This window comes from Salvelinus fontinalis, unplaced genomic scaffold (assembly GCF_029448725.1).
Source record: "Salvelinus fontinalis isolate EN_2023a unplaced genomic scaffold, ASM2944872v1 scaffold_0007, whole genome shotgun sequence".
Taxonomy (NCBI): Eukaryota; Metazoa; Chordata; class Actinopteri; order Salmoniformes; family Salmonidae; genus Salvelinus; species Salvelinus fontinalis.
The window spans coordinates 436,544-450,362 of NW_026600216.1; positions in this window are offsets into that span (position 1 = coordinate 436,544).

A 13,819-nucleotide genomic window follows, 5' to 3' on the forward strand; every position below is an offset into this window, starting at 1 on the left:
TCCAACATAGTCTGGTCTCCTATATAGTCAGGTCAGGTCTCCTACATAGTGAGGTCTCCTATATAGTCAGGTCTCCTACATAATCAGGTCAGGTCTCCTATATAGTCAGGTCAGGTCTCCTACATAATCAAGTCAGCTCTCCTATATAGTCAGGTCAGGTCTCCTACATAGTCAGGTCAGGTCTCCTACATAGTCAGGTCAGGTCTCCTACATAGTCAGGTCAGGTCTCCTACATAGTCAGGTCAGGTCTCCTACATATTCAGGTCTCCTACATAGTCAGGTCAGGTCTCCTACATAGTCAGGTATCCTACATAGTCAGGTCACCTACATAGTCAGGTCAGGTCTCCTACATAGTCAGGTCAGGTCTCCTGCAAAGTCAAGTCCGGTCTCCTACATAGTCAGGTCTCCTACATAGTCAGGTCAGGTCTCCTACATAGTCAGGTCTCCTACATAGTCAGGTATCCTACAGAGTCAGGTTTCCTACATAGTCAGGTCAGGTCTCCTACATAGTGAGGTCTCCTATATATTCAGGTCAGGTCTCCTACATAGTCAGGTCAGCTCTCCTACATATTCAGGTCTCCTACATAGTCAGGTCAGGTCTCCTACATAGTCAGGTATCCTACATAGTCAGGTCACCTACATAGTCAGGTCAGGTCTCCTACATAGTCAGGTCAGGTCTCCTGCAAAGTCAGGTCCGGTCTCCTACATAGTCAGGTCTCCTACATAGTCAGGTCAGGTCTCCTACATAGTCAGGTCTCCTACATAGTCAGGTCTCCTACAGAGTCAGGTCTCCTACATAGTCAGGTCAGGTCTCCTACATAGTCAGGTCTCCTATATAGTCAGGTCAGGTCTCCTACATAGTCAGGTCAGGTCTCCTACATAGTGAGGTCTCCTATATAGTCAGGTCAGGTCTCCTACATAGTCAGGTCTCCTACATAGTCAGGTCAGGTCTCCTACATAGTCAGGTCAGGTCTCCTACATAGTCAGGTCTCCTACATAGTCAGTTCAGGTCTCCTACATAGTGAGGTCTCCTATATATTCAGGTCAGATCTCCTATATAGTCAGGTCAGGTCTCCTATATAGTCAGGTCAGGTCTCCTACATAGTCAGGTCAGGTTTCCTACATAGTCAGGTCTCCTAGATAGTCAGGTCACGTCTCCTACATAGTCAGGTCAGGTCTCCTACATAGTCAGGTATCCTACATAGTCAGGTCACCTACATAGTCAGGTCAGGTCTCCTACATATTGAGGTATCCTATATATTCAGGTCAGGTCTCCTACATAGTCAGGTCTCCTACATAGTCATGTCAGGTCTCCTACATAGTCAGGTCAGGTCTCCTACATAGTCAGGTCTCCTACATAGTCAGGTCAGGTCTCCTACATAGTGAGGTCTCCTATATATTCAGGTCAGGTCTCCTATATAGTCAGGTCAGGTCTCCTACATAGTCAGGTCAGGTCTCCTACATAGTCAGGTCAGGTCTCCTACATAGTCTGGTCTCCTAAATAGTCAGGTCTCCTACATAGTCAGGTCTCCTACATAGTCAGGTCAGGTCTCCTACATAGTGAGGTCTCCTATATAGTCAGGTCAGGTCTCCTACATAGTCAGGTCTCCTATATAGTCAGGTCTCCTACATAGTCAGGTCAGGTCTCCTACATAGTCAGGTCAGGTCTCCACCATTGTCAGGTCTGCTACATAGTCAGGTCAGGTCTCCTACATAGTGAGGTCACCTATATAGTCAGGGCAGGTCTCCTACATAGTCAGGTCAGGTCTCCTATATAGTCAGGTCAGGTCTCTTACATAGTCAGGTCTCCTACATAGTCAGGTCTCCTACATTGTCAAATCAGGTCTCCAACATAGTCTGGTCTCCTATATAGTCAGGTCAGGTCTCCTACATAGTGAGGTCTCCTATATAGTCAGGTCTCCTACATAATCAGGTCAGGTCTCCTATATAGTCAGGTCAGGTCTCCTACATAATCAAGTCAGGTCTCCTATATAGTCAGGTCAGGTCTCCTACATAGTCAGGTCAGGTCTCCTACATAGTCAGGTCAGGTCTCCTACATATTCAGGTCTCCTACATAGTCAGGTCAGGTCTCCTACATAGTCAGGTATCCTACGTAGTCAGGTCACCTACATAGTCAGGTCAGGTCTCCTACATAGTCAGGTCAGGTCTCCTGCAAAGTCAGGTCCGGTCTCCTACATAGTCAGGTCTCCTACATAGTCAGGTCAGGTCTCCTACATAGTCAGGTCAGGTCTCCTACATAGTCAGGTCTCCTACATAGTCAGGTCTCCTACAGAGTCAGGTTTCCTACATAGTCAGGTCAGGTCTCCTACATAGTGAGGTCTCCTATATATTCAGGTCAGGTCTCCTACATAGTCAGGTCAGCTCTCCTACATATTCAGGTCTCCTACATAGTCAGGTCAGGTCTCCTACATAGTCAGGTATCCTACATAGTCAGGTCACCTACATAGTCAGGTCAGGTCTCCTACATAGTCAGGTCAGGTCTCCTGCAAAGTCAGGTCCGGTCTCCTACATAGTCAGGTCTCCTACATAGTCAGGTCAGGTCTCCTACATAGTCAGGTCTCCTACATAGTCAGGTCTCCTACAGAGTCAGGTCTCCTACATAGTCAGGTCAGGTCTCCTACATAGTGAGGTCTCCTATATAGTCAGGTCAGGTCTCCTACATAGTCAGGTCAGGTCTCCTACATAGTGAGGTCTCCTATATAGTCAGGTCAGGTCTCCTACATAGTCAGGTCTCCTACATAGTCAGGTCAGGTCTCCTACATAGTCAGGTCAGGTCTCCTACATAGTCAGGTCTCCTACATAGTCAGTTCAGGTCTCCTACATAGTGAGGTCTCCTATATATTCAGGTCAGGTCTCCTATATAGTCAGGTCAGGTCTCCTACATAGTCAGGTCAGGTTTCCTACATAGTCAGGTCTCCTAGATAGTCAGGTCACGTCTCCTACATAGTCAGGTCAGGTCTCCTACATAGTCAGGAAAGGTCTCCTACATAGTGAGGTCTCCTATATAGTCAGGCCTCCTACATAGTGAGGTCAGGTCTCCTATATAGTCAGGTCAGGTCTCCAACATAGTCAGGTCTCCTACATAGTCAGGTCACCTACATAGTCAGGTCAGGTCTCCTACATAGTGAGGTCTCCTATATAGTCAGGTCAGGTCTCCTACATAGTCAGGTCTCCTACATAGTCAGGTCAGGTCTCCTACATAGTCAGGTCAGGTCTCCTACATAGTCAGGTCAGGTCTCCTACATAGTCAGGTCTCCTACATAGTCAGGTCAGGTCTCCTACATAGTCAGGTCTCCTAAATAGTCAGGTCTCCTACATAGTCAGGTCTCCTACATAGTCAGGTCAGGTCTCCTACATAGTGAGGTCTCCTATATAGTCAGGTCAGGTCTCCTACATAGTCAGGTCTCCTATAAAGTCAGGTCTCCTACATAGTCAGGTCAGGTCTCCTACATAGTCAGGTCAGGTCTTCACCATTGTCAGGTCTGCTACATAGTCAGGTCAGGTCTCCTACATAGTGAGGTCACCTATATAGTCAGGTCAGGTCTCCTACATAGTCAGGTCAGGTCTCCTATATAGTCAGGTCAGGTCTCTTACATAGTCAGGTCTCCTACATAGTCAGGTCTCCTACATTGTCAATTCAGGTCTCCAACATAGACTGGTCTCCTATATAGTCAGGTCAGGTCTCCTACATAGTGAGGTCTCCTATATAGTCAGGTCTCCTACATAATCAGGTCAGGTCTCCTATATAGTCAGGTCAGGTCTCCTACATAATCAGGTCAGGTCTCCTATATAGTCAGGTCAGGTCTCCTACATAGTCAGGTCAGGTCTCCTACATAGTCAGGCCTCCTACATAGTCAGGTCAGGTCTCCTACATAGTCAGGTCAGGTCTCCTACATAGTCAGGTCAGGTCTCCTACATAGTCAGGTCTCCTACATAGTCAGGTCAGGTCTCCTACATAGTGAGGTCTCCTATATAGTCAGGCCTCATACATAGTGAGGTCAGGTCTCCAATATAGTCAGGTCAGGTCTCCAACATAGTCAGGTCTCCTACATAGTCAGGTCACCTACATAGTCAGGTCATGTCTCCAACATAGTCAGGTCTCCTACATAGTCAGGTCAGGTCTCCAACATAGTGAGGTCTCCTATATAGTCAGGTCAGGTCTCCTACATAGTCAGGTCAGGTCTCCTACATAGTCAGGTCAGGTCTCCTACATAGTCAGGTCAGGTCTCCTATATAGTCAGGTCAGGTCTCCTACATAGTCAGGTCTCCTACATAGTCAGGTCAGGTCTCCTACATAGTCAGGTCAGGTATCCTACATAGTCAGGTCAGGTCTCCTACATAGTCAGGTATCCCACATAGTCAGGTCAGGTCTCCTACATAGTGAGGTCTCCTATATAGTCAGGGCAGGTCTCCTACATAGTCAGGTCTCCTACATAGTCAGGTCTCCTACATAGTCAGGTCAGGTCTCCACCATTGTCAGGTCTGCTACATAGTAAGGTCTGCTACATAGTCAGGTCAGGTCTCCTACATAGTGAGGTCTCCTATATAGTCAGGTCAGGTCTCCTACATAGTCAGGTCAGGTCTCCTATATAGTCAGGTCACGTCTCTTACATAGTCAGGTCTCCTACATAGTCAAGTCAGGTCTCAAACATAGTCTGGTCTCCTATATAGTCAGGTCAGGTCTCCTACATAGTGAGGTCTCCTATATAGTCAGGTCAGGTCTCCTACATAATCAGGTCAGGTCTCCTATATAGTCAGGTCAGGTCTCCTACATAGTCAGGTCTCCTATATAGTCAGGTCAGGTCTCCTACATAGTCAGGTCAGGTCTCCTACATAGTCAGGTCAGGTCTCTTACATATTCAGGTCTCCTACATAGTCAGGTCAGGTCTCCTACATAGTCAGGTATCCTACATAGTCAGGTCACCTACATAGTCAGGTCAGGTCTCCTACATATTGAGGTCTCCTATATATTCAGGTCAGGTCTCCTATATAGTCAGGTCAGGTCTCCTACATAGTCAGGTCTCCTAGATAGTCAGGTCAGGTCTCCTACATAGTCAGGTCAGGTCTCCTACATAGTCAGGTCTCCTACATAGTCAGGTCAGGTCTCCAACATAGTCAGGTCTCCTACATAGTCAGGTCACCTACATAGTCAGGTCATGTCTCCAACATAGTCAGGTCTCCTACATAGTCAGGTCAGGTCTCCTACATAGTGAGGTCTCCTATATAGTCAGGTCAGGTCTCCTACATAGTCAGGTCAGGTCTCCTACATAGTCAGGTCAGGTCTCCTACATAGTGAGGTCTCCTATATAGTCAGGTCAGGTCTCCTACATAGTCAGGTCAGGTCTCCTATATAGTCAGGTCAGGTCTCCTACATAGTCAGGTCTCCTACATAGTCAGGTCAGGTCTCCTACATAGTCAGGTCAGGTCTCCTACATAGTGAGGTCTCCTATATAGTCAGGCCTCCTACATAGTGAGGTCAGGTCTCCTATATAGTCAGGTCTTCAACATAGTCAGGTCTCCTACATAGTCAGGTCACCTACATAGTCAGGTCAGGTCTCCTACATAGTCAGGTCTCCTACATAGTCAGGTCAGGTCTCCTACATAGTGAGGTCTCCTATATAGTCAAGTCAAGTCTCCTACGTAGTCAGGTCTCCTACATAGTCAGGTCAGGTCTCCTACATAGTCAGGTCAGGTCTCCTACATAGTCAGGTCTCCTACATAGTCAGTTCAGGTCTCCTACATAGTGAGGTCTCCTATATATTCAGGTCAGGTCTCCTATATAGTCAGGTCAGGTCTCCTACATAGTCAGGTCAGGTTTCCTACATAGTCAGCTCTCATAGATAGTCAGTTCAGGTCTCCTACATAGTCAGGTCAGGTCTCCTACATAGTCAGGTCTCCTACATAGTCAGGAAAGGTCTCCTACATAGTGAGGTCTCCTATATAGTCAGGCCTCCTACATAGTGAGGTCAGGTCTCCTATATAGTCAGGTCAGGTCTCCAACATAGTCAGGTCTCCTACATAGTCAGGTCACCTACATAGTCAGGTCAGGTCTCCTACATAGTGAGGTCTCCTATATAGTCAGGTCAGGTCTCCTACATAGTCAGGTCTCCTACATAGTCAGGTCAGGTCTCCTACATAGTCAGGTCAGGTCTCCTACATAGTCAGGTCTCCTACATAGTCAGGTCAGGTCTCCTACATAGTGAGGTCTCCTATATATTCAGGTCAGGTCTCCTATATAGTCAGGTCAGGTCTCCTACATAGTCAGGTCAGGTCTCCTACATAGTCAGGTCAGGTCTCCTACATAGTCAGGTCTCCTAAATAGTCAGGTCTCCTACATAGTCAGGTCTCCTACATAGTCAGGTCAGGTCTCCTACATAGTGAGGTCTCCTATATAGTCAGGTCAGGTCTCCTACATAGTCAGGTCTCCTATATAGTCAGGTCTCCTACATAGTCAGGTCAGGTCTCCTACATAGTCAGGTCAGGTCTCCACCATTGTCAGGTCTGCTACATAGTCAGGTCAGGTCTCCTACATAGTGAGGTCACCTATATAGTCAGGTCAGGTCTCCTACATAGTCAGGTCAGGTCTCCTATATAGTCAGGTCAGGTCTCTTACATAGTCAGGTCTCCTACATAGTCAGGTCTCCTACATTGTCAATTCAGGTCTCCAACATAGTCTGGTCTCCTATATAGTCAGGTCAGGTCTCCTACATAGTGAGGTCTCCTATATAGTCAGGTCTCCTACATAATCAGGTCAGGTCTCCTATATAGTCAGGTCAGGTCTCCTACATAATCAGGTCAGGTCTCCTATATAGTCAGGTCAGGTCTCCTACATAGTCAGGTCAGGTCTCCTACATAGTCAGGTCAGGTCTCCTACATAGTCAGGTCAGGTCTCCTACATATTCAGGTCTCCTACATAGTCAGGTCAGGTCTCCTACATAGTCAGGTATCCTACATAGTCAGGTCACCTACATAGTCAGGTCAGGTCTCCTACATAGTCAGGTCAGGTCTCCTGCAAAGTCAGGTCCGGTCTCCTACATAGTCAGGTCTCCTACATAGTCAGGTCAGGTCTCCTACATAGTCAGGTCAGGTCTCCTACATAGTCAGGTCTCCACCATTGTCAGGTCTGCTACATAGTCAGGTCAGGTCTCCTACATAGTGAGGTCTCCTATATAGTCAGGTCAGGTCTCCTATATAGTCAGTTCAGGTCTCCTACATAGTCAGGTCTCCTACATAGTCAGGTCAGGTCTCCTACATAGTCAGGTCAGGTCTACTACATAGTCAGGTATCCTACATAGTCAGGTCAGGTCTCCTACATAGTGAGGTCTCCTATATAGTCAGGTCTCCTACATAGTCAGGTCAGGTCTCCTACATAGTCAGGTCTCCTACATAGTCAGGTCAGGTCTCCTACATAGTGAGGTCTCCTATATAGTCAGGTCAGGTCTCCTACATAGTCAGGTCTCCTACATAGTCAGGTCTCCTACATAGTCAGGTCAGGTCTCCTACATAGTCAGGTCAGGTCTCCTACATAGTCAGGTCTCCTACATAGTCAGGTCAGGTCTCCTACATAGTGAGGTCTCCTATTTATTCAGGTCAGGTCTCCTATATATTCAGGTCAGGTCTCCTATATAGTCAGGTCAGGTGTCCTACATTGTCTGGTCTCCTACATAGTCAGGTCTCCTACATAGTCAGGTCAGGTCTCCTACATAGTGAGGTCTCCTATATAGTCAGGTCAGGTCTCCTACATAGTCAGGTCTCCTACATAGTCAGGTCTCCTACATAGTCAGGTCAGGTCTCCTACATAGTCAGGTCAGGTCTCCTACATAGTCAGGTCTGCTACATAGTCAGGTCAGGTCTCCTACATAGTCAGGTCAGGTCTCCTACATAGTCAGGTCAGGTCTCCTACATAGTCAGGTCAGGTATCCTACATAGTCAGGTCAGGTCTCCTACATAGTGAGGTCAGGTCTCCTACATAGTGAGGTCTCCTACATAGTGAGGTCAGGTCTCCTATATAGTCAGGTCAGTTCTCCAACAAAGTCAGGTCTCCTACATAGTCAGGTCACCTACATAGTCAGGTCAGGTCTCCTACATAGTCAGGTCTCCTACATAGTCAGGTCAGGTCTCCTACATAGTGAGGTCTCCTATATAGTCAGGTCAGGTCTCCTACATAGTCAGGTCTCCTACATAGTCCGGTCAGGTCTCCTACATAGTGAGGTTTCCTATATATTCAGGTCAGGTCTCCTATATAGTCAGGTCAGGTCTCCTACATAGTCAGGTCAGGTCTCCTACATAGTCAGGTCAGGTCTCCTACATAGTCAGGTCAGGTCTCCTACATAGTCAGGTCTCCCACATAGTCAGGTCAGGTCTCCTACATAGTGAGGTCTCCTATATAGTCAGGTCAGGTCTCCTACATAGTCAGGTCTCCTACATAGTCAGGTCTCCTACATAGTCAGGTCTCCTACATAGTCAGGTCAGGTCTCCACCATTGTCAGGTCTGCTACATAGTCAGGTCTGCTACATAGTCAGGTCAGGTCTCCTACATAGTGAGGTCTCCTATATAGTCAGGTCAGGTCTCCTACATAGTCAGGTCAGGTCTCCTATATAGTCCGGTCACGTCTCTTACATAGTCAGGTCTCCTACATAGTCAGGGCTCCTACATAGTCAAGTCAGGTCTCCAACATAGTCAGGTCTCCTATATAGTCAGGTCAGGTCTCCTACATAGTCAGGTCTCCTATATAGTCAGGTCAGGTCTCCTACATAGTCAGGTCAGGTCTCCTACATAGTCAGGTCAGGTCTCCTACATAGTCAGGTCAGGTCTCCTACATAGTCAGGTCAGGTCTCCTACATAGTCAGGTCAGGTCTCCTACATATTCAGGTCTCCTACATAGTCAGGTCAGGTCTCCTACATAGTCAGGTATCCTACATAGTCAGGTCACCTACATAGTCAGGTCAGGTCTCCTACATAGTCAGGTCAGGTCTCCTACATAGTCAGGTCTCCTACATTGTCAGGTCTCCTACATAGTCAGGTCAGGTCTCCTGCAAAGTCAGGTCCGGTCTCCTACATAGTCAGGTCAGGTCTCCTACATAGTCAGGTCTCCTACATAGTCAGGTCAGGTCTCCTACATAGTCAGGTCAGGTCTCCTACATAGTCAGGTCTCCTACATAGTCAGGTCAGGTCTCCTACATAGTGAGGTCTCCTATATATTCAGGTCAGGTTTCCTATATAGTCAGGTCAGGTCTCCTACATAGTCAGGTCTCCTATATAGTCAGGTCAGGTCTCCTACATAGTCAGGTCAGGTCTCCTACATAGTCAGGTCAGGTCTCCTACATAGTCAGGTCAGGTCTCCTACATAGTCAGGTCAGGTCTCCTACATATTCAGGTCTCCTACATAGTCAGGTCAGGTCTCCTACATAGTCAGGTATCCTACATAGTCAGGTCACCTACATAGTCAGGTCAGGTCTCCTACATAGTCAGGTCAGGTCTCCTACATAGTCAGGTCAGGTCTCCTACATAGTCAGGTCTCCTACATTGTCAGGTCTCCTACATAGTCAGGTCAGGTCTCCTGCAAAGTCAGGTCCGGTCTCCTACATAGTCAGGTCAGGTCTCCTACATAGTCAGGTCTCCTACATAGTCAGGTCAGGTCTCCTACATAGTCAGGTCAGGTCTCCTACATAGTCAGGTCTCCTACATAGTCAGGTCAGGTCTCCTACATAGTGAGGTCTCCTATATATTCAGGTCAGGTCTCCTATATAGTCAGGTCAGGTCTCCTACATAGTCAGGTCAGGTCTCCTACATAGTCAGGTCAGGTCTCCTACATAGTCAGGTCAGGTCTCCTACATAGTCAGGTCTCCTAAATAGTCAGGTCTCCTACATAGTCAGGTCTCCTACATAGTCAAGTCAGGTCTCCTACATAGTGAGGTCTCCTATATATTCAGGTCAGGTCTCCTACATAGTCAGGTCTCCTATATAGTCAGGTCTCCTACATAGTCAGGTCAGGTCTCCTACATAGTCAGGTCAGGTCTCCACCATTGTCAGGTCTGCTACATAGTCAGGTCAGGTCTCCTACATAGTGAGGTCACCTATATAGTCAGGTCAGGTCTCCTACATAGTCAGGTCAGGTCTCCTACATAGTCAGGTCAGGTCTCTTACATAGTCAGGTCTCCTACATAGTCCGGTCAGGTCTCCTACATAGTGAGGTTTCCTATATATTCAGGTCAGGTCTCCTATATAGTCAGGTCAGGTCTCCTACATAGTCAGGTCAGGTCTCCTACATAGTCAGGTCAGGTCTCCTACATAGTCAGGTCAGGTCTCCTACATAGTCAGGTCTCCCACATAGTCAGGTCAGGTCTCCTACATAGTGAGGTCTCCTATATAGTCAGGTCAGGTCTCCTACATAGTCAGGTCTCCTACATAGTCAGGTCTCCTACATAGTCAGGTCTCCTACATAGTCAGGTCAGGTCTCCACCATTGTCAGGTCTGCTACATAGTCAGGTCTGCTACATAGTCAGGTCAGGTCTCCTACATAGTGAGGTCTCCTATATAGTCAGGTCAGGTCTCCTACATAGTCAGGTCAGGTCTCCTATATAGTCCGGTCACGTCTCTTACATAGTCAGGTCTCCTACATAGTCAGGGCTCCTACATAGTCAAGTCAGGTCTCCAACATAGTCAGGTCTCCTATATAGTCAGGTCAGGTCTCCTACATAGTCAGGTCTCCTATATAGTCAGGTCAGGTCTCCTACATAGTCAGGTCAGGTCTCCTACATAGTCAGGTCAGGTCTCCTACATAGTCAGGTCAGGTCTCCTACATAGTCAGGTCAGGTCTCCTACATAGTCAGGTCAGGTCTCCTACATATTCAGGTCTCCTACATAGTCAGGTCAGGTCTCCTACATAGTCAGGTATCCTACATAGTCAGGTCACCTACATAGTCAGGTCAGGTCTCCTACATAGTCAGGTCAGGTCTCCTACATAGTCAGGTCTCCTACATTGTCAGGTCTCCTACATAGTCAGGTCAGGTCTCCTGCAAAGTCAGGTCCGGTCTCCTACATAGTCAGGTCAGGTCTCCTACATAGTCAGGTCTCCTACATAGTCAGGTCAGGTCTCCTACATAGTCAGGTCAGGTCTCCTACATAGTCAGGTCTCCTACATAGTCAGGTCAGGTCTCCTACATAGTGAGGTCTCCTATATATTCAGGTCAGGTTTCCTATATAGTCAGGTCAGGTCTCCTACATAGTCAGGTCTCCTATATAGTCAGGTCAGGTCTCCTACATAGTCAGGTCAGGTCTCCTACATAGTCAGGTCAGGTCTCCTACATAGTCAGGTCAGGTCTCCTACATAGTCAGGTCAGGTCTCCTACATATTCAGGTCTCCTACATAGTCAGGTCAGGTCTCCTACATAGTCAGGTATCCTACATAGTCAGGTCACCTACATAGTCAGGTCAGGTCTCCTACATAGTCAGGTCAGGTCTCCTACATAGTCAGGTCAGGTCTCCTACATAGTCAGGTCTCCTACATTGTCAGGTCTCCTACATAGTCAGGTCAGGTCTCCTGCAAAGTCAGGTCCGGTCTCCTACATAGTCAGGTCAGGTCTCCTACATAGTCAGGTCTCCTACATAGTCAGGTCAGGTCTCCTACATAGTCAGGTCAGGTCTCCTACATAGTCAGGTCTCCTACATAGTCAGGTCAGGTCTCCTACATAGTGAGGTCTCCTATATATTCAGGTCAGGTCTCCTATATAGTCAGGTCAGGTCTCCTACATAGTCAGGTCAGGTCTCCTACATAGTCAGGTCAGGTCTCCTACATAGTCAGGTCAGGTCTCCTACATAGTCAGGTCTCCTAAATAGTCAGGTCTCCTACATAGTCAGGTCTCCTACATAGTCAAGTCAGGTCTCCTACATAGTGAGGTCTCCTATATATTCAGGTCAGGTCTCCTACATAGTCAGGTCTCCTATATAGTCAGGTCTCCTACATAGTCAGGTCAGGTCTCCTACATAGTCAGGTCAGGTCTCCACCATTGTCAGGTCTGCTACATAGTCAGGTCAGGTCTCCTACATAGTGAGGTCACCTATATAGTCAGGTCAGGTCTCCTACATAGTCAGGTCAGGTCTCCTACATAGTCAGGTCAGGTCTCTTACATAGTCAGGTCTCCTACATAGTCAGGTCTCCTACATTGTCAATTCAGGTCTCCAACATAGTCTGGTCTCCTATATAGTCAGGTCAGGTCTCCTACATAGTGAGGTCTCCTATATAGTCAGGTCTCCTACATAATCAGGTCAGGTCTCCTATATAGTCAGGTCAGGTATCCTACATAATCAGGTCAGGTCTCCTATATAGTCAGGTCAGGTCTCCTACATAGTCAGGTCAGGTCTCCTACATAGTCAGGTCAGGTCTCCTACATAGTCAGGTCAGGTCTCCTACATATTCAGGTCTCCTACATAGTCAGGTCAGGTCTCCTACATAGTCAGGTATCCTACATAGTCAGGTCACCTACATAGTCAGGTCAGGTCTCCTACATAGTCAGGTCAGGTCTCCTGCAAAGTCAGGTCCGGTCTCCTACATAGTCAGGTCTCCTACATAGTCAGGTCAGGTCTCCTACATAGTCAGGTCTCCTACATAGTCAGGTCTCCTACAGAGTCAGGTCAGGTCTCCTACATAGTCAGGTCTCCACCATTGTCAGGTCTGCTACATAGTCAGGTCAGGTCTCCTACATAGTGAGGTCTCCTATATAGTCAGGTCAGGTCTCCTATATAGTCAGTTCAGGTCTCCTACATAGTCAGGTCTCCTACATAGTCAGGTCAGGTCTCCTACATAGTCAGGTCAGGTCTACTACATAGTCAGGTATCCTACATAGTCAGGTCAGGTCTCCTACATAGTGAGGTCTCCTATATAGTCAGGCCTCCTACATAGTGAGGTCAGGTCTCCTATATAGTCAGGTCAGTTCTCCAACAAAGTCAGGTCTCCTACATAGTCAGGTCACCTACATGGTCAGGTCAGGTCTCCTACATAGTCAGGTCTCCTACATAGTCAGGTCAGGTCTCCTACATAGTGAGGTCTCCTATATAGTCAGGTCAGGTCTCCTACATAGTCAGGTCTCCTACATAGTCCGGTCAGGTCTCCTACATAGTGAGGTCTCCTATATATTCAGGTCAGGTCTCCTATATAGTCAGGTCAGGTCTCCTACATAGTCAGGTCTCCTACATAGTCAGGTCAGGTCTCCTACATAGTCAGGTCAGGTCTCCTACATAGTCAGGTCTCCCACATAGTCAGGTCAGGTCTCCTACATAGTGAGGTCTCCTATATAGTCAGGTCAGGTCTCCTACATAGTCAGGTCTCCTACATAGTCAGGTCTCCTACATAGTCAGGTCTCCTACATAGTCAGGTCAGGTCTCCACCATTGTCAGGTCTGCTACATAGTCAGGTCTGCTACATAGTCAGGTCAGGTCTCCTACATAGTGAGGTCTCCTACATAGTCAGGTCAGGTCTCCTACATAGTCAGGTCAGGTCTCCTATATAGTCCGGTCACGTCTCTTACATAGTCAGGTCTCCTACATAGTCAGGTCTCCTACATAGTCAAGTCAGGTCTCCAACATAGTCAGGTCTCCTATATAGTCAGGTCACGTCTCCTACATAGTCAGGTCTCCTCTATAGTCAGGTCAGGTCTCCTACATAGTCAGGTCTCCTATATAGTCAGGCCTCCTACATAGTGAGGTCAGGTCTCCTACATAGTCAGGTCAGGTCTCCTACATATTCAGGTCTCCTACATAGTCAGGTCAGGTCTCCTACATAGTCAGGTATCCTACATA